This window comes from Papio anubis, chromosome 8, assembly GCF_008728515.1.
Source record: "Papio anubis isolate 15944 chromosome 8, Panubis1.0, whole genome shotgun sequence".
Taxonomy (NCBI): Eukaryota; Metazoa; Chordata; class Mammalia; order Primates; family Cercopithecidae; genus Papio; species Papio anubis.
In genome coordinates, this window is record NC_044983.1 from 132,045,552 (window position 1) to 132,073,202 (window position 27,651).

The 27,651-nt window shown below is 37.1% G+C and overlaps 1 long non-coding RNA gene across 1 annotated transcript in view; it reads right to left on the minus strand.

Moving 5' to 3' along the window:
* Positions 1-9,620: 9,620 nt before the first annotated feature.
* The window catches only part of LOC108587389, an 82,015-nt gene continuing 63,984 nt past the window's right edge, over positions 9,621-27,651 (minus strand). The window contains exons 2-3 of the long non-coding RNA XR_001905956.3: positions 18,492-19,843; positions 9,621-9,823 (exon numbers count right to left, since the gene is read on the minus strand). This is a non-coding gene — a long non-coding RNA (uncharacterized LOC108587389). The remainder of the gene's footprint in view (positions 9,824-18,491; positions 19,844-27,651) is intronic.

The window sequence follows — 27,651 nt, forward strand, 5'->3', positions numbered from 1 at the left end:
TTCTTACAGTAAGACTATGACTTAGGTACTCTCTTTATCTTCTTTATACACATCAAAAATATGAGGCAAACAAATATTCACTGATCTGTCCTAGATGATACATAATGTAGGTTTTATGAAATCGGGGGTCATAACATGAGCAAACTATTGTGGTAAGCATCACTGCAGATGAGTCTTTTACTTTATCTAAGACCTAGTGACATTTACTAATATAAAAACAACTAACATAGTGATTTAAATGTTTTCATTAACATAGGTGGAGAAGATTTCTTGTCTTCATAATTTATTAAACCCTACTCCAAATATATATAAATTTCTTTAAAAATTCTTCATTGAAAATAGTAATTCAAACATATTTTCTCTCCTGTCAGTCTAACACAATGCTTACATTTTTATAATGACCTATGGTGGAAAGGTTACATATACACGTATTCATAAGAAAAATATTGAACACCCACTCTACTCTAGCCACTTGATAGTCTCAGTAATTTCAAGGAAACTCTGACTTTGAAAACTAAATGACTTGCCTGAGGGCATTTAAATTCTGGCCTTTTAGCTGTAATTTATTAGCACACAGAATCACATGCAATTTCTAAAATGTTTTCTCGGTCGGGCGCGGGGGCTCACACCTGTAATCTCAGCACTTTGGGAGGCTGAGGCGGGCAGATCACGAGGTCAGGAGATCGAGACCATCCTGGCTAACAAGGTGAAACCATGTCTCTACTGAAAATACAAAAAATTAGCCAGGCATGGTGGCGGGCGCCTGTACTCGGGAGGCTGAGGCAGGAGAATGGCGTGAACCTGGGAGGTGGAGCTTGCAGTGAGCCGAGATGCGCCACTGCACTCTAGCCTGGGTGACAGAGCTAGACTCCGTCTCAAAAAAAATAAATTAAATAAAATAAAATGTTTTCTCAATAAACTTTCTACTCGAGAAGCTTCTTGCAAATAATCTGTAGACATGATACGGTGAACTGACTGTAGGTAACACTTTCTTGTGCTCAGAGTCTTGGTATGACCTTATCAAGCTGAAATACATGGGTCCAGTGTTTTTAATTCTTTGATCCTCAGTTACTTCATTTATAAAAGCAAGGCTAATAATATTTATCTTGCGGGTTAAAAAGAAACAATTCATCAATTATAGCATAGGATCAGAGAGACATTAAGAATAAAAATACCAATAACTTTTTATAAAATAGACGTATAGTCATAAAATAAATACATGTGTTCCTTAATAATGCTCCTGTTTTTATAATCAATTTGCCATGTTTTCAATTCTTCTAGTCAGGAGTCTATTTTGTGTGCTATTGTTAGCAAAAACCTCAATACATATGTGTGAACAATTGCTGAGAACTAACCAACTGGTTTTTACAACTAAAATTTTACTTAACGTTAACATCAATGATGAGGAAGTTTTCTTTGCTAAGAATCTTTGAGCAAGGTAGAGCTTGAGAATGAAAGGTTTTTGCTTTCCTTTTTGTTTTCAGTATTGTAGAACTTAGCAATAATTTTTTTAACCTTTCATCTTTTTTTACATTATTAATATTTGCATGATTTTTAGGCTGAAGGGAAATGATGTCAAATAGAAATTTGGATCTATGCAATGGAATGAAGAGCAATAGAAATGAAAAATATGTGGGAAAGCATTTTCTCTTTCTCAGTTTTTTCAAAGACAATTGATTTTGAAAGAAAAAATATAAACCATGCATTTAATGTTTATTACATAGGTAGAAATAAATGTATGAAAGTAATAACACAAAGGACAGAAAGCCTATAACTGAATGTTTGCTTTTTAAGGTCCTTAGAGCATGCAATAAGTAGTATATTTATTCATACCAAATGACAATAATGTTTATTATAATCATATAATGTCCTCTGAAAGAGAAACTATAAAATCAATATTTATAAAAAGCCAAGGGAAGAGATAAAAAGGAATATTGAAAAATAATCATAAAAATAAAAATAAAAACTTGATCCAAAATAAGATAGGAGAAGAAAATTAAATAGATAACAAATAGTATGATTGAATAACCATATCAATACATATCTTAAATGTAATTAGACTAAACATTCCAATGGAAAAGCAGAAACTGTCAGAATAGATTTAAATTTTAAAAAAAAGCCGGGTGCATTGGCTCAGGCCTGTAATCCTAGAACTTTGGGAGGCCGAGGTGAGTGGATCACTTGAGGTCAGGAGATTGAAACAAGCCTGGCCAACATGGTGAAACCCCATCTCTACTAAAAATACAAATAATTAACCAGGTGTGGTGGCAGGCACCTGTAATCCCAGCTACTCGGAAGACTGAGGCAGGAGAATTGCTTGAACCTGGGAGGCAGGGGTTGCAGTGAGCTGAAATTGTGCCACTGCACTTCAGCGTGGGTGACAATAGCGAAACTCCGTCTCAAAAAATAAAAATAATAGTAATAAATAAAATAATATTTTTAAAAGACCTGTTCTAGTAGCCTTTCGGCAGGAACTTTAGAGTTTTCTAAGTAAAGAATAATATCATGAGCAAGAAGAACTAGATTGACTTCTTATTTTCCTACTTGAATAGCTTTTATTTCTTTCTCTTGATTGATTGGTCTAACTAGAAGTTCCAGTAGTATGTTGAATAAGAATGGTGAGAATGAATATCCTTGTCTTGTTCCAGTTCTCAAGGGAAATGTTTTCAGCTTTCTCTTGTTTAATATGACGTTGGCTATGAGTTTGTCATAGATGGCTCTTATTATTTTGAGTTATGTTTCTTTGATGCCTAGTTTGTTGAGGGTTTTTATTCAAAAGGGGTATTAAATTATATTTAAGTATTTTTCTGCCTCTATTGATAGGATCAAAAGATTTGTGTTTTAATTCTGTTTATATGGTGAATTATATTTATTAATTTACATATTGATATGGTTTGGCTATGTCCCTACCCAAATCTCATCTTGAATTATAGCTTCTATGTTTTCCACATGTCATTGGAGTGACCTGGTTGGAGGTAATTGAATCATGGGGCGGGTCTTTCCCATGCTGTTCTTGTGATAGTGAATAAGTCTCATGAGATCTGATGCCTTTATAAAGGAGAGTTCCTCTGAACGTGCCCTCTTGCCTACTGCCATGTAAGATGTGCCTTTGCTTTTCCTTTGCCTTCCACCATGATTGCAAGGCCTCCCCAGTCATGTGGAACTATAAGTCCATTAAAACTCTTTCCTTTATAAACTACTTAGTCTCAGGTATGTCTTTATTAGCAGCATAAGAACAAAGTAATACACATACGTTGAACCAGTCTTGCATCCCAGGATAAAGCATATTTGATCATAGTAAATTAATTTTTGATGTGCTGCTGGATTTAGTTTGATAGTATTTTGTTGAGGATTTTTGTTTCTATGATTCATCAGTGATTTTTGTCCTGAAGTTTTCTTTTTTCATTGTGTGTCTGCCAGATTTTGGCATTAGGCTGATGCTAGTTTCATAGAATGAGTTAGAGAGGAGTCCCTCCTCCTTACTTTTTCAGAATAATTTCATTAGGATTGGTACCTGTTCTTCTTTATGCACCTGGTAGAATTTGGCTGTGACTCCATGTGGTCCAGGGCTTTTTGTGGTTGATAGGTTTTTTTATTAGTGAGTCAATTTCAAAGCTTAATGTTGGTCTTTACAGGTTTTAATTCTCTTCCTGATTAAATCTTAGAAGACTGTGTCTTTCCAGGAATTTATCCATTTCTTCTGGATTTTCTTATTTGCATGCATGTATTTGTTCATAGTAATTCTCTAACAAGCATTTGTGTTTCTGTGGGATCAGTTGAATGTCATCTTTGTCATTTCTGATTGTACTTATTTGGATCTTCTTCTAGTTTTTGTTAATCCAGCCAGTATTCTATCAATTAATCTTTGTTTTTCTTTCTTTCTTTTTTGGTAGAACCAGCTACTCTTGGATTTATTGACGTTTTGTATAGTTTTACATCTCAGTTTCATTAAATTCTCCTCTAATACTAGGTATTTATTTTCTTCTGTTAGTTCTAAGGTTTTTTTTTTTTTTTCTAGTTCCTTTTGGTGAAAAGCTAGATGATTAATATGAGATCTTTCTAACTTCTTGATGAAGGTGTTTGGGGAATAAGCTTTCCTCTTATTTATGCTTTTGTGACATCCCAAAGATTTTGGTGAATTGTGCCCGTATTTTCATTAATTTGAAATATATTTTTTGATTTCTGCCTTAATTTCAATGTTCACCCAGTAGTTATTCAGGAACAAGCTGTTAAATTTCCATGTATCTGTGTTGTCGCCAGAAATCTTCTTGATATTGATTTCCAGTTTTTATTGTACTATGAATTGAGAGTGTGCTTAGTATGATTTTATTTTTTAAAATTTATCGAGACTTGTTTTATGACTGAACATGTTGTTGATCTTAGAATATGTTCCATGTGCATATTAGAAAAATGTGTATTCTTTGATTGTTGGGTGGAGTGTTCTGCAGATGTCTACTAGGTCCAATTGGTCAAGTGTCATGTTAAGTCCACGGGTTCTTTGTCAGTATTCTGCCTTGATGACCTGTCTACTGCTATCAGTGAACTGCTGAACATTTCCACTCCTCTCCTGTGGTTATCTATGTCTTTTTCATAGGCCAACAAGCATCTATTTTATAAAACTAGGTGTTCCAATTTGGGGTGTGTAAATTTTTAGAATAGATGTTTCAGCATACAAAATCAATGCATACAAATTAGTCACTTTTGTATACAACAATATTGTCCAGGTTAAGAGTCAAATCAAGAACACAATCCCATTTACAATAGTCAGAAAGAAAATGAAATACCTAAGAATATAGCTAACTAAGAGGGTGAAAGATCTCTAAAAAGAAAACTATAAAACACTGATGAAAGAAATCAGAGGTGATACAAATACATGGACAAATATTCCATGCACATGGATTGGAAAGAGCAACACCATTAAAATGGCCATACTACCCAAAGCAATCTACAGATTCAACCCTATTTCTATCAAATATCTACATCATTTTAACAGAATTAGAAAAAAAACTATTTTAAAATTTATATGGAACCCTAAAAGACTCTGAATAGCCAAGGAAATCCTAAGCAAAAAGAACAAATCCAGATGCATCACACCACCCGACTTTAAACTATACTACAAGCCTACACTAACAAAACAGCATGATACTGGTACAAAACCAGATACATACACCAAAGGAATAGTACAGAAAACTCATAAATAAAGCCACATACCTACAACCATCTGATTTTTTTTTTTTTTTTTTTTTTTTTTTTTTTTTGAGATTTAGTCATGCTCTGTCATGAGGCTGGAGTACAGTGGTGCGATCTCAGTTCACTGCAACCTCTACCTCCCGGGTTCAAGCAATTCTCCTACCTCAGCCTCCCGAGTAGCTGAGACTACAGGCTCATGCCATCACACCCAGCTAATTTTTGTATTTTTAGTAGAGACGGGATTTCACCATGTTAGCCAGGTGGGTCTTGATCTCTTGACCTCGTGATCCGCCTGCCTCAGCCACCCAAAGTGCTGGGATTACAGGCATGAGCCACCACGCCCAGCCCCATCTGATCTTTGACAAGGTTGACAAAAACAAGCTACAGGGAAAGGACTCTGCAGTCCATAAATTGTGCTGTGATAACTGGTTAGTGGCAGGCAGAAGAATTAAACAGAACCCTTACTTTTCACCATATATAAAAATTAACTCAAGATAGAGTATAGATTTAAATGTGGGGCCTTAAATTCTAAAAATCCTAGAGAAAACCTAGGAAATACTCTTCTTGATAGCAGCCTTGGCAAAGAATTGTTGGCTAAGTTCCCCAAAGCAATTGCAACAAAAACAAAAATTTAAAAAGTGAGACCCAATTAAACTAAAGAGCTTCTGCACAGCAAGAGTAAACCAACAACCTATAGAATGGAGAAAATATTCACAAACTATACATCTGACAAAGATCTAATATCCGGAATCTATAAGGAACTTAAATAATTCAACAAGTGAAAAACAAACAGCCCCATTAAAAAGTGGACATGAATATCAAAAAATCATGCCTACTTTTTAGCAGAGTTGTTTGTATTTTGTATGTTGAACTGTTTAGGTTCAAACAAGATAATGTCTTTTGAAAGGATATTGATGGAACTGGAGGCCGTTATTTTTAGCAAGCTAACATAGGAACAGAAAACCAAACACTGCATATTCTCACTTATAAGTGGGAGCTAATGAATAAGAATATATATACACACAGTGGGAACAACACACACTGAGACCTTTCGAAGGGTGGAAGGTGGGAGGAGGTGAAGTAACAGAAAAAATAACTATTGAGTATAAGGCTTAGTACATGGATGATGAAATAATCTATATGACAAACCCTGTGACACAAGTTTACTACGTAACAAACATTCACATGTAATCCCAAATCTAAAATAAAAGTTAAAAAAAAAAAAAAAAGAAAAGACACTGAATCCTCAATGTAATATATCACAAGGTGAGGCCTTTAAGAGGTGATTTGGTCATGAGGTCTCTGCCCTCATGAATAGATTGATCTATTTGTGGATTAATGGATTAATGAGTAAATGGGCTATCATGAGAGTGAGACCGGTGGCTTTATGAGAAGAGGCAAATAGGGTTCAGCTAGCACACCCAGCCCCCTTGCCATGTGATTCCTTGTGCTACCTTGAGACTCTCCAGAGAATTCCCTCATCAAGACTTTTTAGCATTTACAATTGTAAGAGATAAATTAGTTTTCTTTATAAATTACCCATTTTCAGATATTCTGTTATATACACCCATAGGTATGTTTATACTAATATTTCTTGTCTTTGATTACCCTTCTGCCAAAATACCTTGGAACTGAATCTTGACACGACCATCTAAATTTTAGTTACACCCTATGCAATGTCCGACGGTCTGTAGAAGGGACCTCTGTGATAGGAACGAGTCTACCTGGATAGAGATGCAGACACCTGGCCATCAACTCCAGCTCTGCAACCTCTCCATCTTTGCGTCTCTGAATCCAAATAGCTCTATGTATGAAAAGTGGAAGTTGGATTAGATGCTTTCGAACTGCCTTTCAGCTAACTCTGAGATTTTACTGTGTTAGTAGACCCTGGGGAGAGTTTTACACCCAGCTGCTAAGAGGCATAAAGGAACCATGGAAGACTGTCAGGGTCATTAAACCCTCCTCAGTGGCTAATTTTTTTCCCAAGAGAGCCATAGCCTCTGGGGCAGCCAGAGTGCACAGGGATAAGCTTCAGAGATAAAATTGGATCAAGGTGTCTGCAATATTCAGTAGGACAAAATTAGCCTTTCTTCTGACTTTCAAAATCATTCACTCCTATATTTGAAATCAGTAATAAAACTTCATTACAATTTAATCTTCAACATTGCCTTCTTAAGGATGCTAAATTACTTGATAGCGGGAATAAACTGGCTTGTAAGCTATCAAAATTTTCCAGCAAAGGCAAATGCCCACATTTGAGAGTTCAACAGAGAACCATTCCTACATATGAGGGAATAAGCAGAAAAGCACCCAAATTTACCACGACGTTCTATGATTTGTGAGATACACTAGCAATGTGACATAGTCCTAGAAATTACCTTTGTGTTGTTTGATCAAAACCTCCTATCTAGTACATGAACAACCATCCATTGACAGATGTTTGGAGGTGGAAACCACCGTTGAGTAAGGAACACAGGCAGAGTCCAACACAGTGAAAATGAATCACAGACCAAAATATCCAGGTGGTATAAAGTTAGTTTAGTGAAAATTTTAATGTTTAAGACCACACCCTTACCCCAGCACATACTTACATACATACACACATTCACATGTAAAGATAAAAAATTGACACTTATAATACTGCCTCAATTCTGGCCTACTTGAATATTTCATATTCCATCTCTACTTCTTCGGCACTGAAACTTGCATTGAGTGGTATGCTGCAGTCATTTTACTGGCTCATGAAAGCAAATAGTTATATATATTTAGTAAACAAAAGGGACCTAATTAAACTAAAGAGCTGTTGCACAGCAAAATAAACTGTCAACACAACAAACAGACAACCTACACAATATGAGAAGACATTTGCAAACTATGCATCTGGCAAAGGTCTAATATTCAGAATCTATAATGAACTTAAATAAATGATCAAGCAAAAAAACAAATAATCCCATTAAAAAATGGACAAGGGACATGAACAGAAACTTCCAATAGAAGACATAGTGTGGCCAACAAGCATATGAAAAGATGCTGAGGATCCCTAATCACTGGGAAATGCAAATCAAAACCACAATGAGATACATCTCACACCAGTCAGAATGGCTATTATAAAAAACAAAAACAAAAACAAACAAACAAACAAACAGATGCTGGAGAGGTTGCAGAGAAAAGGAAACACCCTGTGCAATGTGTGTCTCACTGCTGGAGGGAATGTAAATTAGTTCAGCCACTGTGGACAGCAGTTTGGAAGTTTCTCAAAGAACTTAAAGCAGAACCACCATTTGACCCAGCAGTCCCATGACTGGATGGATATATATCGAAAGAAATATAAAATGTTCTACTGTAAAGACATATTCATGCATACATTTATCACAACAGTATTCACAATAGCAAAGACATGGAATCAATGTAGGTGCCCGTCAGTGGTGGACTGGCTAAAGAAAATGGGGTGCATAGACACTATGGAATACTACGTAGCCATAAAAAAACAAACAAAAAAACCAAGATCACGTCCTTTGTAGCAACATGGATGGAGCTGGAGGCCATTATTCTAACCACATTAACATAGGAACAGAAAACCAAACACCACATGTTCTCAAGTATAGATGGAAACTAAACATTAAGGAAATGTGGACACAAAGAAGGGACATGAAGAAGAGACCAGGGCCTCCTTGAGCATGGAAGATGGTAAGAGGGTGAGGATTTAAAAATTACCTATTGTGTATTACGCTGATTACCTGGGTAACAAAATAATCTGTACACCAAATACCCACAACACACAATTTACCTATATAACAAACCTGCACATGTACATCCTCGAACATAAAATAAAACTTGGAAAGAAAAAACAAAAATAAACAAATAAAAATAAATAAATAAATAAATAAATTTTCATTGATTTTGCAAACTGTTAAACACAGTCATTATTAAAAGTTAAATTATGGCCGGGCACGGTGGCTCATGCCTGTAATCCCAGCACTTTGGGAGGCCAAGGCGGGTAGATCACGAGGTCAGGAGATCGAGACCATCCTGGCTAACAAGGAGAAACCTCGTCTCTACTAAAAATACAAAAAAATTAGCCGGGCGTGGTGGCAGGCGCCTCGGGAGGCTGAGGCAGGAGAATGGCGTGAACCCGGGAGGCGGAGCCTGCAGTGAGCCAAGATTGCGCCACTGCACTCCAACCTGGGCGACAGGGCAGGACACTGTCTCAGAAAAAAAAAAAAAAAAAAAAAAAGTTAAATTATAAAAATTCAAATAATTATAATTATATAATAAATTATTAGTTATATGCTATGTTATCTATTATATTAATTTATATAACATATAATATATTAATTACATCATTTATATCATTGTAATTATATAAATATTAATAAATTACATTAAAAATCAAGATAAATAACAAAAATCATCACGTTATAAATATTTTATCATATTTTAATATTATTTATACTATTGAGAGTATGGTGGAAATATGATATAACGGTGGCACCACACCAACTCCATATTCAGTGAAGTCACATGGGTCGCTTGAAGCAGGCCATGATGAGAGTATTTCCACCATAGAAATGGGAAAATGCTGCAAACTGAGTTTGATTTATGGTTTTGTTGATTGTCAAAACTTAAGAAAGTGCTGGAGAAAATATAAATAATACACATTAAACCTAAAAGTGTGTCATGTTTGTAACCATTACATTGTGAAAAACACAAAATATTGGGAAAGTATTCATCCAGTATTACACAACTCTTACCAATTCAACAAAGATGTTGTTCACATGACCTACTGACGAATAAGTAAAGTTCTGACATATATCTTTGTTTTTTCACTTTGATTTTGCTTGTTATTATAAATGAAAAAACATTAACTGACATTTATATTGGAACTACATTATTTTGCCAATGATGCGAGTGACTTTGCTTAAGTGGATACTAAACAAACATTTATTCATGGGTTTATTTTTGTGACACTCCTGTTGGCAATAGAATTCTAAAAACATGGTAGATTTTGCAAGAAATAGCAGGTCATACTAAAGTTATAGGTGTGTAGAAATTACAATAAATACCATTGTATATATTATATTATTTATAAGTTGTATCATTATTTGTAAAAGCACATAAGTATGCTTTTACACATTTTAGAGATATTAAGAGAGATAAAATGCTAAGAACACACACAAATATATAAATATAATCACTTTTTTAAAGAAAGCAAGCCGATAAATACTTACCAGGACACCACTGCTGTCCTTTCATTCCTAAACTTTTGTCTTCTCCAGCTTTTCCATTCCATCACTTTAACTCATCACAACTTATTTCCACCATTTGATTAATTTACTTTCACTCTTCCAAATTCAGTCATGCACCCACTATTTTCTCTATCTTCCTGCCTTTCTTTTGTCTCAATACCAAGTACAGGTCTGTAATTATGAACTCATAGTCTTTCACCTGAATAACTGCAATAGCCTCCTACTGGGCTTCTATCTCTGGTCTTATCACCTTGTAACACATTCTCCAACTTGCAGTTTCAGTAACTTTTTTGAGTCACAAATGTTGTCATACATTTCTTTTGTTTAAATATTCTAAAGATCATCTTTTGAGGTTATGTACAGATTCTCAACCTAGCATCCTTATATTCAGATGCAGTAGTAGATACACCTCGAATCGACTGTTAGCCCTTGAGCTGCTGTGGTCATTTCAGAAAAATAATTTAAAGAAGGGTGAGGCTGGAGTATTATTGTTACTATGCATCATATATGTTGCTTATTTGAAAAGAAATAGCAGCAGCTCTCTGTATCCAGTTACACTTATCCCTAAAATCAAAATTACCAAGACTAACTGCCTGGAATTTATTGAATACTAGCAGTGCATTTCTTTTTTTTTTTCTTTTTTTAAATTATACTTTAATTTCTAGGGTACATGTGCACAATGTGCAGGTTTGTTACATATGTATACATGTGCCATGTTGGTGTGCTACATCCATTAACTCGTCATTTACATTAGGTATATCTCCTAAGGCTATCCCTCCCCCCGCCCCCTCCCCACAATAGGACCCAGTGTGTGATGTTCCCCTTCCTGGGTCCAAGTGATCTCATTTTTCACTTCCCACCTATGAGTGAGAACATGTGGTATTTGGTTTTCTGTTCTTGCAATAGTTTGCTGAGAATGATGGTTTCCAGCTGCATCCATGTCCCTACAAAGGACACAAACTCATCCTTTTTTATGGCTGCATAGTATTCCATGGTGTATATGTGCCACATTTTCTTAATCCAGTCTGTCACTGATGGACATTTGGGTTGATTCCAAGTCTTTGTTATTGTGAATAGTGCTGCAATAAACATACGTGTGCATGTGTCTTTATAGCAGCATGGCTTATAATCCTTTGGGTATATACCCAGTAATGGGATGGCTGGGTCAAATGGTATTTCTAGTTCTAGATCCTTGAGGAATCGCCACACTGCTTTCCACAATGGTTCAACTAGTTTACAGTCCCACCAACAGTGTAAAAGTGTTCCTATTTCTCCACATCCTCTCCAGCACCTGTTGTTTCCTGACTTTTTCATGATCGCCATTTTAACTGGTGTGAGATGGTATCTCATTGTGGTTTTGATTTGCATTTCTCTGACAGCAAGTGATGATGAGCATTTTTTCATGTGTCTGTTGGCTGTATGAATGTCTTCATAAGTGTCTGTTCATATCCTTTGCCCACTTTTTGATGGGGTTTTTTTTCTTGTAAATTTGTTTGAGTTCTTTGTAGGTTCTGGATATTAGCCCTTTGTCAGACGAGTAGATTGCAAAAATTTTCTCTCATTCTGTAGGTTGCCTGTTCACTCTGATGGTAGTTTATTTTGCTGTGCAGAAGCTCTTTAGTTTAATTAGATCCCATTTGTCAATTTTGGCTTTTGTTGCTGTTGCTTTTGGTGTTTTAGACATGAAGTCCTTGCCCATGCCTATGTCCTGAATGGTATTACCTAGCTTTTCTTCTATGGTTTCTATGGTTTTAGGTCTAACATTTAAGTCTCTAACCCATCTTGAATTAATTTTCGCGTAAGGAATAAGGAAAGGATCCAGTTTCAGCTTTCTACTTATGATTAGCCAATTTTCTCAGCACTATTTATTAAATAGGGAATCCTTTCCCCATTTCTTGTTTTTGTCAGGTTTGTCAAAGATCAGATGGCTGTAGATGTGTGGTATTATTTCTGAGGGCTCTGTTCTGTTCCATTGGTCTATATGTCTGTTTTGGTACCAGTACCATGCTGTTTTGGTTACTGTAGTCTTGTAGTATCGTTTGAAGTCAGCTAGTGTGATGCCTCCAGCTTTGTTCTTTTGGCTTAGGATTGTCTTGGCAATGCGGGCTCTTTTTTGGTTCCATATGAACATTAAAGCAGTTTTTTTCCAATTCTGTGAAGAAAGTCATTGGTAGCTTAACGGGGATGGCATTGAATCTATAAATTGCCTTGGGCAGTATGGCCATTTTTACAATATTGATTCTTCCTATCCATGAGAATGGTATGTTCTTCCATTTGTTGGTGTCCTCTTTTATTTCACTGAGCAGTGGTTTGTAGTTCTCCTTGAAGAGGTCCTTTACATCCCTTGTAAATTGGATTCCTAGATATTTTATTCTCTTTGAAGCAATTGTGAATGGGAGTTCATTCATGATTTGGCTCTCTGTTTGTCTGTTACTGGTGTGTAAGAATGCTTGTGATTTTTGCACATTAATTTTGTATCCTGAGACTTTGCTGAAGTTGCTTATCAGCTTAAGAAGGTTTTGGGCTGAGATCATGGGGTTTTCTAAATAGACAATCATGTCATCTGCAAACAGGGACAATTTGACTTTTTCTCTTCCTAACTGAATACCCTTTATTTCTTTCTCTTGCCTGATTGCCCTACCCAGAACTTCCAACACTGTGTTTAAAAGGAGTGGGGAGAGAGGACATCCCTGTTTGTGCCAGTTTTCAAAGGGAATGCTTCCAGTTTTTGCCCATTCAGTATGATATTGGCTGTGGGTTTGTCATAAATAGCTCTTATTATTTTGAGATACATTCCATCAATACCGAATTTATTGAGAGTTTTTAGCATGAAGGGCTGTTGAATTTTGTCAAAGGCCTTTTCTACGTCTATTGAGATAATCATGCGGTTTTTGTCTTTGGTTCTGTTTATATGCTGGATTACGTTTATTGATTTGTGTATGTGGAACCAGCCTTGCATCCCAGGGATGAAGCCCACTTGATCATGGTGGATAAGTTTTTGATGTGCTGCTGGATTCGGTTTGCCAGTATTTTATTGAGAATTTTTGCATCGATGTTCATCAGGGATATTAGTCTAAAATTCTCTTTTTTTGTTGTATCTCTGCCAGGCATTGGTATCAGGATGATGTTGGCCTCGTAAAATGAGTTAGGGAGGATTCCCTCTTTTTCTATTGATTGGAATAGTTTCAGAAGGAATGGTACCAACTCCTCCTTGTACCTCTGGTAGAAGTCAGCTGTTAATCCATCTGGTCCTGGACTTTTTTTGGTTGGTAGACTATTAATTATTGCCTCAATTTCAGTGTCTGCTATTGGTCTATTCAGGGATTCAACTTCTTCCTGGTTTAGTCTTGGGAGAGTGTAAGTGTCGAGGAAATTATCCATTTCTTCTAGGTTTTCTAGTTTATTTGTGTAGAGGTGTTTATAGTGTTCTCTGATGGTAGTTTGTATTTCTGTGAGGTCGATGGTGATATCCCCTTTATCATTTTTTATTGCATCTATTTGATTCTTCTCTCTTTTCTTCTTTATTAGTCTTGCTAGCAGTCTATCAATTTTGTTGATCTTTTCTAAAATCCAGCTCCTGGATTCATTGATTTTTTGGAGGGTTTTATGTGTCTCTATCTCCTTGAGTTCTGCTCTGATCTTAGTTATTTCTTGCCTTCTGCTAGCTTTTGAATGTGTTTGCTCTTGCTTCTCTAGTTCTTTTAATTGTGATGTTAGGGTGTCAATTTTAGATCTTTCCTGCTCTCTCTTGTGGGCATTTAGTGCTATAAATTTCCCTCTACACACTGCTTCAAATGTGTCCCAGAGATTCTGGTATGTTGTATCTTTGTTCTCATTGGTTTCAAAGAACATCTTTATCTCTGCCTTCATTTCGTTATGTACCCAGTAGTCATTCAGGAGCAGGTTGTTCAGTTTCCATGTAGTTGAGAGGTTTTGATTGAGTTTCTTAGTCCTGAGTTTTAGTTTGATTGCACTGTGGTCTGAGAGACAGTTTGTTATAATTTCTGTTCTTGTACATTTGCAAAGGAGTGCTTTACTTCCAACTATGTGGTCAATTTTGGATGCGATGTGGTGTTGAGAAGAATGTATATTCTGTTGATTTGGGCTGGAGAGTTCTGTAGATGTCTATTATGTCTGCTTGGTGCAGAGCTGAGTTCAATTCCTGGATATCCTTGTTAACTTTCTATCTTGTTGATCTGTCTAATGTTGACAGTGGGGTGTTAAAGTCTCCCATTGTTATTGTATGGGAGTCTAAGTCTCCTTGTAAGTCTCTAAGGACATGCTTTATGAATCTGGGTGCTCCTGTATTGGGTGCATATATATTTAGGATAGTTAGCTCTTCCTGATTAATTGATCCCTTTACCATTATGTAATGGCCTTCTTTGTCTCTTTTGATCTTTGATGGTTTAAAGTCTGTTTTATCAGAGACTAGGATTGCAACCCCTGCTTTTTTTTGTTCTCCATTTGCTTGGTAGATCTTCCTCCATCCCTTTATTTTGAGCCTATGTGTGTCTCTGCATGTGAGATGGGTCTCCTGAATACAGCAAACTGATAGGTCTTGACTCTTTATCCAATTTGCCAGTCTGTGTCTTTTAATTGGACCATTTAGTCCATTTACATTTAAGGTTAATATTGTCATGTGTGAACTTCATCCTGTCGTTATGATATTAACTGGTTATTTTGCTCGTTAGTTGATGCAGTTCCTTCCTAGCATTGATGGACTTTACATTTTGGCATGTTTTTGGAATGGCTGGTACCTGTTGTTACTTTCCATTTTAGTGCTTCCTTCAGGATCTCTTGTAGGGCAGGCCTGGTGGTGACAAAATTTCTAAGCATTTGCTTGTCTGTAAAGGATTTTATTTCTCCTTCACTTATGAAACTTAGTTTGGCTGGATATGAAATTCTGGGTTGAAAATTCTTTCCTTTAAGAATGTTGAATATTGGCCCCCACTCTCTTCTGGCTTGTAGAGTTTCTGCTGAGAGATCTGCTGTTAGTCTGATGGGCTTCCCTTTGTGGGTAACCCGACCTTTCTCTCTGGCTGCCCTTAACGTTTTTTCCTTCATTTCAACTTTGGTGAATCTGACAATTATGTGTCTTGGAGTTGCTCTTCTTGAGGAGTATCTTTGTGGCATTCTCTGTATTTCCTGAATTTGAATGTTGGCCTGCCTTACTAGGTTGGGGAAGTTCTCCTGGATGATATCCTGCAGAGTGTTTTCCAACTTGGTTCCATTTTCCCCGTCACTTTCAGGCATACCAATCAGACATAGATTTGGTCTTTTCACATATTCCCATATTTCTTGGAGGCTTTGTTCATTTCTTTTTACTCTTTTTTCTCTACATTTCTCTTCTCACTTCATTTCATTCATTTGCTCTTCAATCGCTGATACTCTTTCTTCCAGTTGATTGAGTCAATTACTGAAGCTTGTGCATTTGTCACGTAGTTCCCATGTTAAGGTTTTCATCTCTATCAGTTCTTTTAAGGACTTCTCTACATTGGTTATTCTAGTTAGCCATTCATCAAATCTTTTTTCAAGGTTTTTAGTTTCTTTGCGCCGGTTATATAGTTCCTCCTTTAGCTCTGAGAAGTTTGATCGACTGAAGCCTTCTTCTCTCAACTCGCCAAAGTCATTCTCAGTCCAGCTTTCTTCCACTGCTGGTGATGAGCTGCGTTCCTTTGGAGGGGGAGATGCACTCTGAGTGTTGGAACTTCCAGCTTTTCTGCACTGCTTTTTCCCCATCTTTGTGGTTTTATCTGCCTTCGGTCTTTGATGATGGTGACGTACTGATGGGGTTTTGGTGTGGGTGTCCTTTCTGTTTGTTAGTTTTCCTTCTAACAGTCAGGACCCTCAGCTTCAGATCTGTTGGAGTTTGCTTAAGGTCCACTCCAGACCCTGTTTGCCTGGGTATCAGCAGCGGAGGCTCAGTTGAAAATGCAGAAATCACCCATCGTCTGTGTTGCTCACACTGGGAGCTGGAGGCTGGAGCTGTTCCTATTCGGCCATCTTGGGTGCCCTCTATTTAATCTCTCCTAGCAGTGCATTTCTATGGTACCTTAGCTCTCTTTCTTTTATCAGCAATACCAAGCAGGTGATGAATTCAGAAGATAAAGTGAAACTTTTATCTAACATGCCTCAGATTTTATCCTTCTCATTTCCCCTAGACTAATTTCTAAATGAATTATATGTTAATGTCAGGACCTTTTTTTCCTTCTGGGTTGGGTCTCTGGATGGTGTAGAGGTCAGTAGTTGATTAATCTCCCACATTTTGATCAATGTGTTTCAGCGCCAATAGAGAAAATGGCTCACTTTAGTGAAGGGGAGGCAGAGCATAACTTTGTGGAAACAGAAGCCTTTAAAGGGATAGTCAAGAGAAACACATCCTCAAACTCTGTTTTAAATACATCATGGGCATAAGTCAAGTAATGACTTTGTGGCCTCAGTTTGCACATGTAGAACATTCATATATTTTGAATATTTGCTTGTATCACTTATCACCTCTAATAATTATTACTCTTAGTCCCGTAACGATAATAGGAATAACAGCAATGCTAACAGAGGCTAAGACTTATTGAAAAGGTCAACTGCCTAGTCATTTTTGTAAGTATTTTGTAAATTATGCCACACAACTCTCAAAACCCTCACTATAATTACATAAATACCTGCTCTTTAAAATTTCTATTTTCCAGAGGACCTTGCTAAGAGCCAGGGAGGTTAAACACATTGACTGTATGAGCAGAGCTAATACCATCTGGTTTGAATCAGTTTCAATGAGCTCAATTGAAACCACAAGTCCTCTACTCAAAATACACATGCAAACTTATAGACATATTTACATCTAGTAATTCTTAATTTTAAGACTCTGCTTAGACATTACTTCAAGCAAAATGTTCCACATTTTTTTGTTATATATGATATGAAAGCTATTTGGGCAAAGTTAAACGCATATATTCTCTGGTAAGTCTCCCCTAGTCCTTTAAGACAGAAAATCATGTCCCTTCTGCATGCCTTCACTGCACCTTGTGCTTTCTGCTCTCATAGAAAGTATCTAATGCAGGCTTTTGTAATTGTGAGTTTACTTGGCAGTGTTTCCTATTCACTGTAACCCTAACACCTAACCTCCTGCTTTGCTCTTTGTATAGGCTCAATAAACATGTGTTAGTGATCACAAGTCTCAGGTAGAACAAGTGATGTTATCACTGTTTTCCCCAGAGCCTGAAACCTAGAACACCTTGGGTTAAGGCAATCTTTCTTCATGGGGACATTGCTTTACCTGCAAATGTGTTACCTTGCTGGGCTTTTGAGGAAAGTCGTTAGAAACCATTAACACCTTGGCAAACATGTCACAAAGCAGACACTTAAAGATCTAATCTTAAGGGGCCCTCAGGAAATGTTAGACAAAACTAGGGTGAGAAAATAGTTTAAAAGAAACTGAAATTGAGGGAAAAAGCATTTTTACTTTGACTTTAGAAGCATTTCTTTTGTCATCTGTTCATAATGACATGATAGACAGATATTGCACTAGACACTGAAGATAAAAAGACAGAGTCACTGTCATTGAGGAATTCATAGATTAGTGAGAGAGAGATGGGCAAAGAGATCAATGATTGTAATGCAATATAATACATGTTCCATGAACAGATATTATGGGAACAGAGAGGCTAGAATACTTTAGGTTGGTAATGATGTAAGGAAAGGATGTACAAATTGGAGAAGCTTGCTAGCTTGGGGAAGAATAAAGGAGATTCCTGACACCAGAAAGCTTATGTTCATGACTACTGAAAGCATTTATTGTGCTAATGCGTGTGAATGAAGTGACAAATTGCAAGGCACACCAGGCATGCTGAAAAGTGATAGCATCTCAGGCAGGTGTACTCATTTGTACTCATCATGTACTCACTGTTAAACAGGAATACCACCCTTGCCCAGGTTATTATGGTATTGAATGAAGTGACAGATAGGATAGCATTTCATAAACAGTGTGATGCAGAGGTACCCTGGAGTGGGTTTTAGTAGAAGGAGGAGGAGGAGTTCACAGGAAAATCTCAAATTCCTTACCTGTTCCACAGGTCCTACGGGATCTTTTATCAGCCCCACTCAGGGCACTGACCCTCCTAGGCCTTGTTTTCCTTCTTGTTGCATCAGGAGTATTTCTTTTTTGGATTCATTACAATTGTTGTTGTTGTGGGTTTTTTTGTCCTGATTCATTCTCTTCTGCTTCAGCCTCCAGATTTCCCATGTTATATTCCTTTCTTTAGTCATGTTTTCACTAACATATCATCTCTTCAGATGAACTTCGTTGGTCATTTTAGTCAAAAGTGTAGAGTCAGTCAAACCCATCATCCTGTACCATTTTTGTCACCATCAAAGCTTATACTGTCAGCTAGGGTATAAACTGGTGGCCTCTCCTCTATAATAGAATTTCGAAGAAAACAGAGGCTTTGTTTTCCTTATTAACTGCTATATTCTAAGCATCTAATGCAATATTTCAATCTCAATAATTCATTGAATGAATCATTGAATGGATAAGTGAAAGTAATTATATAACCTTTGTGTTTTTTTGGAGGTTCAATTTAGTGAACAGGACGCTAAAGAAATTCATCCCAACTGCCTGTAGATAAAGATATAATGCCTCATTGTATGGGTTAAGAATTCTAAAAGTCTCTACATGAACATAAGGCTATTTTAGGTTTGGACTGACAAGCTCTTTAAGATTAGAAGACATTTCTTCAATTAATTTAGGCAACAAAAACAAAACACCAGCCTGGAAATAATTGCCTCAGCTAAATATTTTTATCTGTTCCACATCCCATCACCAGAAACATAATTATTCTTTCATTATATTTTCTTTTTCTTTTCAAGAAAAGAAATTTTATTTACAGGTTTCTTTCTAATAGGAGAAACCAATCTTACAGCCAGAGTCCCTTTTTTTCCTCCAGAAATCATTTTGGAGATGCCACTGTGGACAGATTATTTTTGCTCTTAGCAAACACTCTTTCTATGATCCATTAATACATTTATCTTTGTCAGGATGCAGAGACCTAATAACCAATGCTCCAAGCCTCTTGCAATGTAACATCTAATTTGCCTTCCCTTGAATTGTTATCCATACTGCTGTTCGCTCAGTCCCTGGTACAGTACTCCCTTCTTCTCTCAAAAGTCAGAACAAATTCATTCCAAAAGATTATTTTCAAGATATATTACTTTTCCTAACTTATTTCTTCGTTTCTTTCTCATGACATTGTGCTCAGAGTTCTACCTCTTCATGTGCTGCTTCAGTAACTGACATGGACAGCAGACAACCACAGGACCCATCAGGGGGCTTCACAGAAGCATCACTGCCTGAGAAACGGGGAGCAGCAGCAGCATCCTCAAAATGTAAAGGAAGCCATGAGGGTACCTAGGCAGATCTGATGACAAAACAAAGATAAAACTTTATAAAATACACAAATACATAATACATAGTGACTGTGTGAATAATGATATTTACTGCTTTTACAACTGTTTAGAGTTACACAATGCAAGTTTGTCTATTACCACAAAAACAGCCATGTTGACTCAAGGACATAGTGCAGTCAGCCTTCATACATTTGTGGAGTAGAAAGTCTACTGTGATTTTGAAACAGGAGAGTTCCCTGGTGCTCCCTGGCAGGACATGTGACAGGGGTGTGGCTTGTCTGTTTGGTAGCTGCATGCTCAAACCCCTTACAGGACAGGGAGCATGCAGATGGGCAGATGCAGGAGCTGGAGTGAACATTTGGTCTCCAGCCTCATGGTGGCATCTAGGGGTGTGTTACAATTAATGTCCTTTTAGCAGTTGCTGTCCACAGATGGCTAAGTGTTAAATCAGCTCAGTGGCCTTTTACACCCTGTCCTATTGGGACCCAGGTCCTTGTCCAGCGTCCAGGAAGAATCAGGTCACACACGGACTTGAAGGATGAATGTGGGAGTTTTACTGAGTGGTGGAGGTGATTCTCAGAAGGATGGATGGGGAGCTGGAAAGGGGATGGAGTGGGAAGATAATCTTCCCCTGGAGTTTGGCCATCTCATGGCCAATCTTTTCTTTGACCGTTCCCAGACAAACTCCTCTCAATGTTCAGATGCTCCTTCTCTTACCTTCTTCTCTGCCGTACTGTTCTGCTCCTCTGCTCTTGTGTTCATCTGCTCATGGAGCCTGGAGTTTGGGGTTTATATGGATACTGCATGTGGGGAGCATGGCAGGCAAAGGCAACATTTGGGCATGAAAACAGGAATTCCTGTTCCCATTTAGGCCCATAGGTTTCTAGACTTGAGCGTGTGCCTTTGCTGGGGAACTGCTCTCATCTATTCAGTATTTCCCTGCCTCCTGTTTGTATCAGTTCCTCTCCTGTCTAACAGATAGGAGCACTACCCAGAGGATTTTGTCTTTCCTTTTGTACCTTATTTAATTCTTGCAACAGCCTTGTACAGCTATTATAATCTCCATATTATAAATTAAAACACAGAAACAAAAGTAAACTTCAGGAAGAAAATGAGACCGGCTTAAGTTTGAATAGCCAGGCAACACCAGGGCAGTAATTCAAAGTGATTGTTTTCATCAGAGCCCCCTGATATTATTTCCTCAGATTGTCTCATTTGGCCCTAGTCATGTGTGATAACATCTTAGAAGAGCATCACTTCTAAAAGGACCAGTGAATCCCTTCATACAATAAAGAAAATATCTGCAACCTGACACTTCAACAAAGGGAGAGCATGGAGCAAAGACTTGGACATACCTGAGAGATCAGGTGCATGTGCTGCCTTTGGGGAGAGCTGAGTCTATTGAAGAGGACAGACCTTAATCAAATAATCACTTACATAGGTAACTAAAGTTCAGTTTCTCATATGGAGATGTGTAGTTGCTAAACACAATAGTTAATAATAATTTATTGTATACTGTACTTAGATTTTACAAAAATAGAAAATCTCAAGTGTTCTTACAACACACACACAAATGGTAACTGTGTGAGGTGATGGATATATTAATTAGCTGACTGTGGCAGTCCTTTCATGGTGTACACATATATTAACACATCACATTGTACACCCTAAATATATGTAATTTTTATTTTTCAATTATATCCCAATAAAGCTGGAAAAAAATAAATGAAATTAATGTTTGTAAAAAATGAGAGGGAGCGTTAGGAGAAATACCTAATGTAAATGATGAGTTGATGGGTGCAGCAAACCAACATGGCACATGTATACCTATGTATCAAACCTGCACGTTGTGCTCATGTACCCTAGAATTTATAGTATAATAATAATTAAAAATAAATAAATAAAATGAGAGAGAGCTCATCACTGTAATCCCATCACTTTGGGAAGCCGAGGTGGGTGGATCACAAGATCAGGAGTTTTAGACCAGCCCGGCCAACATAGTGAAACACAATCTCCACTAAAAATACAAAAAATATATATATATGTATATCTGGGCGTGGTGATGGGCACCTGTAATCCCAGCTACTTGAGAGGCAGAGGCAGGAGAATCCCTTGATCCCGGGAGACGGAGGTTGCAGTGAGACCAGATGGAGCCACTGCACTCCAGCCTAGGCGACAATGTGAGACTCCATCTCAAAAAAAAAAAAAAAAACCTATATGTGTATATATATATATATATATATATATATATATGAGAGAGATTGATTTAAAAATGGTGTATGTATTTAGGTTTCACAATGATTGAGTGGTTGGGGAATGCTAACAAAGGTCCAGGAAAGACCACCTAAGAATAATAATTTAAGCTGAGGTCGGGAAGGTAAATAGAAGCTAGTCAAGGAAAGGGAAGAGTCTTCCAGAAGGAAAAATATACTCTGAGGAGAGGCTCTGAGGTCTGGGTGTCATCTACACCAGGCACAATAGCACTGTGCATACAGTCCACAATGCTTTGAGGGGCTCATAAAAATGTCTTAATGTCTTTAAACATCAGAAGAATAAAATGAATGGAACCCAGCGTGAAGAATATTCATCTTCATACCAAGGCAGTTTTAAAGTATAATTTTTGTTACTTTTTTCTGGGATAAAGGACCCATGGAGGCAAAAGTGTTTCAGGCCCATGAAAGTCATGATGTGGCCTAAAGTGGGAAAAAGCAGAAAGCTAGTAAAGCATCGGGGAGACAAGGGGATGCTGGCATTGCTGGACCACAGTGTCTTCTGATTCTTGCCATCCCATTTTAGATAGCCCTGTAAAAACAAAAAAAAAAAACTAACAATAAACAGCTCTTTCATTCCTTCTGTTCTGGGGGCGGAGTTCTCAAAACACCATGTTAATTGCTACCCACTCTGCTGCCTTCAAACCTGCCTGTGCCCACCCAAATTCTGTCGTATCTATTGAAACTGTAAATTGAGACAGCACAAAAAGAACAATGCCAGAAGATAATAAGGGCTTGATACGAGAATGAATGAGTGAAAACAAAATTGTCCGTGTTAAGTGTGTGGAGCTGGTAATAAGCCATAACATAGTTTAGAAGAAAAAAGCATTTCTTTGTGATTGACTTCGGCAAGCATTGCTTTAGCAATACTTGTTGCAGTGAGACTAGAACTGTAAGTGGACTGAATCCCTGTTCTCAAGGAGGGCCCAATGTTTGAGATTAGATGTGTGATTCATTTACTATAATTCAGTGTGGACAGTTCTAAATATGCAGTATAATCAGTCAGGAAAGCAATATTCTTTTCCTGATCTGGGTATGAATGATGAATGCAATGTGGAAATGATAAAAAAAAAAAAGGGAGGAGATGGATTTTTCACTCAGAGGAAAGGATATGATCTATAATGAAGTGATAAAAAAATACAGTGCAACTGGAAATAGAGAAGACACTATGGATTGTAGAATAGACAGAAAAGTTGGGCTGGAGACAGTTCCCTAAAGTTCACTAATTCTTTCTTAATCAAATAACTCCATACATAGAAAATTGGGTATTTAAATAAATTAAATAGGCAAATATTAACAGAGCTTGCCATTATTATTAGTTCTCTCTTAACACTACCACATTTATATAGCGCTTTCCATTTTATGTCAAATTATAGAAAAACACCAATTGGAAGTAGTAATATGAGAGTTTGGGGGGTAATAAGTGTAGCTCTTAAAGCTACTTCAGAGAAGGGCAGAATAAAGAAAAATAATAAAAAAAAATGAACACTGGGAACGATTCCTTATACATCAAAGTGCCACTTTGTGATAAAACATGTTATATTGGGATAGATATATTTTAGTTTAATATAGGGAAAGGGAGCAACCATAGTCATTTTGAAAGAATTTCTTTCAAAAAATGTTTTTTTTTTTAATAGAAATGAAAAGACAAGCTTCATTTATTCAAGAAATTTACCTAGCTTGAACCCCATTTTCTCAAAATTTGTTGTAAACAGTATACTATTATTCCCTTTACCATGATTTCTTATGAATTGATTTTAAAAGAAAGGATATCATGATTCTACTATTCTTCTTCCTACCTGAAGCCTTTGCTAAAGTGCCTGTAATTTGTACATCAGTCTCAGTGCTATATGCTTTATTTGAGAAAATATATAACTGTATAAGCTTCAGCTTCAGGACATTTTGTATGTAATCATTAAAGCACAAAATTGTTGTCTGGAACCAAGGATGATTATTTTTCTATTTGTTGAGATTCTGGCACACAAAATGATCTATCTTGATTCTCTTTCTTGGCATTATTTTGTTTGCAAATCAGAATGCAGTATAAAACTTTCCATAGATATAAACAAAGCCAAAGAATTTAAGATACTTTTGTCCAGGGAATGCTTCACTCTCACTTTTATGTCTATCACAGCATCAACTAAATGTCTGGCACACAGCCCAGCTCTGGTCCCACCCAATTCAGTTCAGCAACATTAAGCAAGTAACTCATTCACAAAGTACTGTTACTGACATATTATGATCTCTCAACCTTTGGGAGACATAAACATGAACAGTTTTATGTTTCCCATAACTACCTCTATGTGTACTTCTCCTTCCTAGATAGTTCAGAGGGGGATCTATTAACTATATCTCAGCTTCTTTTTATAATTGTTAGTCGTTTTGTTTGTTGAAGAGTCTCATTCTGGTTTTTTGTTTGTTTGTTTGTTTGTTTTAACTTATTATTATTTCAAAGTTTCAGATTCACATGCAATACAAATCCCTCCTCCTACCTCTGCTTGAAGGCATGCCATGGAGAGGGTTTGAGGATGACCCTCAGAGAATGCTCCCATTCATCTTTCCCTGTTTTTGTCATTCTAATTTTGGAGCAGAAACAAGGACCGGGGTACTAAGACATCTGTTGGCTTCTCAGTTGGTACTTGGCTCCAGTTCTCTTTTTGTTGATATCTGTTCTCTTCTTTTCTCTTATTGGTGCTGTGTTAGTGCCCTGTGAATAGCGGGGCTTTTTAGATGAGAAATGCAAATCAGTTCCACATCACGAGAGATGGAACCTGGTTCTGGAATTCCCCATTTTGTGGCCTCTTGCCCCTGACTTATGAGATAGGACTTGATGTCTTCCTCTCTTGCCAGTCCCCCTCTTACATTGATTGGAAAGGGGTGTGATAGTAGAGGCAGGATCAATTCTATTAAAGAAGCACCTCTCAGCCCCACATAGACAAGGTGCCACAAATGATTTTCTGTTTTCTGAATTTAGAATGTAGGACAGTTAGAATCATTTTTTTTTTTTTCACCTTTGGAATCAGACAAAATTTCAGGACGAAAACAATGACACTTTTTACGTCCCCTGCAATATCCCCCATACAACTGCTATATACTAAAGCACCATGTTCTATACTCACAAGAAAGTCACTGTGGAGAGACAGACTGTGATAATTCAAGATTCACAGAGGTGTGCTAAAGTGCTAGATAACACCAGAGAAAAGAGTTTAGCTCAGTCTTTATTTTCAGGTGTAAAGTTCTGAAGGAATGACATGTGAAGGACATTGAGACGTCAGCTTAGCAGGAAAGGAAAGAAAAATAATCTATGCAGGGGGGCACAGGTTTTGAATACAAAAACTCTGCTATGAGGGGGAAATGATGATCTAAAAATAACAACAACTTAGATATTTGACACTAAAATACGAAGTTGATCCAAAAACCAGAGGTAGTTAAGGCAGGGAAAGTAAAATACGTCAAATAACAAAAGTTTTCTAATGTTTAGCTAAGGAGTTTGGATTTCAGATGGTAGAAATTTACTGAAGAATTTTAATCCAAATACATATATTCAGTTTACCAGAGGAAATACTAGGGGGTGCATAAAAATTCAACAATAACAAATACTAACTATTACTAAAACATTTTTCTTTTAAATTCTCATCATTTATTTCACATATATAACTTACATTCATTGTTATCAGTTGCACATATAGACAGTATTAATCTACTTTCAATGAGAAAGTTGAGGCTCAGAGAATTTATTTTCCCCAAATTTATTGTGACATAGTTGACAAGTTAAATGATATATATTTAAGGTGAACAACTTGATATTTGACATGCATATACATTGTGAAATATTCATCATACTGGATAATTAACATATCCATCACCTCCTGTATTTCCTAGTTGTCATTTCTTTTCTCCCTCATCCTTATTTTCTTTCTTCCTCCTTCTTCCTTTCACTATCCTTCCCTTCCTTTCCATTCCTTATACTTTCTTCTCTTTTCCTTTTCTTTCATTCTCTCTTTTCCTTCCTTCCTTTCTTCCTTTTTTGTGGTGAGAACACTTAAGATATACCCTCTTAGCAAATTTGAAGAATATGATACAATATTATTAAGAGTAGTCATCGTTGTACATCAGAACTCCACAAATTATTCATCTTTCATAACCAAAATTCTGTACCTCTTAATCAGTATCTCTCCATTTCTAGAGAGTTTAAGCAGATTTTCTGGGATCATAAAAGTAACCAGTGTCAGAAATGGAATGATAGTTAATTTCTACCAAATCAAGACTGGTGTTTATAATCATACTTACATGTGTGACTTAAAACACTAATGTACAACTACAAAACTCATGCTTTATGGACTCTTCCTACAATTTTCCTGGATTTGGTTGTAAAGGAGAAAAAAAGACACATTAAGAGACAAAGCTCAACCAAAAGAAATTTAAAAATGCTTGTCACAAAAGGAACCTGCACTGATAATTCTGCACCCTTCATCTGTCAAACATTGTGGGTGCCCTGCCCATATCCTCTTGAGATGCAGCATGGCAGCACTAACTAGCAGATTTCCAACTAATGACAGCTACATCTTTTTGCCAGAGAACTTTCTCTGGTGGTAGAATTCCACTCAGTTCATGCTCCTGACAAGATATAAATGTGTGAGTAAATTCTTTTCTTCCCCATAGGTATCCACTAATGACTGGTTGATGTTGATCTATAAACATACCTCATCCATTGGATGGTGAATGGGATAACTCTGAGCTGCATGTTCTACACTGACTCCCAGAATTTCCCAGCAAGATTGGTCTCCAGGTGTCCACAGCAGAAACTTGCTCAGTAACATACTTCCAACAAATTGCCTTTCCTTTCCCATCTCCTTCTGTATTCCCCTACTGGTGTTTCTTAGGGTCTCATAGAAATGAATAACTTGAACTGATATCCTTGTTTATAATTTGTGTCTAAAAAAACAAAAACGGCCGGACGCGGTGGCTCAAGCCTGTAATCCCAGCACTTTGGGAATCCGAGACGGGCGGATCACGAGGTCAGGAGATCGAGACCATCCTGGCTAACCCAGTGAAACCCGTCTGTACTAATAAATACAAAAAACTAGCCGGGCAAGGTGGCGGCGCCTGTAGTCCCAGCTACTCGGGAGGCTGAGGCAGGAGAATGGCGTAAACCCGGGAGGCAGATCTTGCAGTGAGCTGAGATCGCGCCACCGCACTCCAGTCTGGGCGACAGAGCGAGACTCCGTCTCAAAACAAACAAAAAAACAAACAAACAAACAAAAAAACCCAAAAAACTAAGATATCACAGGATCCAATTCCAGAAAATATTAGCACTCTTAGGATATTGTATTAGGACAGTAATAAAATATCACCTGATCTCAACTGTGCAAAATGAAGTTGATAGAGGAAAAATGAAGTTGATAGAGGAAAAATTTCAGCCAAATTAAATGTAGAAGAGTTGAATTGAGCAATTAACTCTTCATGTATTGGGCAGCCTCCTGAGCCAGAGCAGGCTCAGACTGTGGTGCAGCCATGTTGTTAAAGACTTATAGATAGAAAAAGGAATG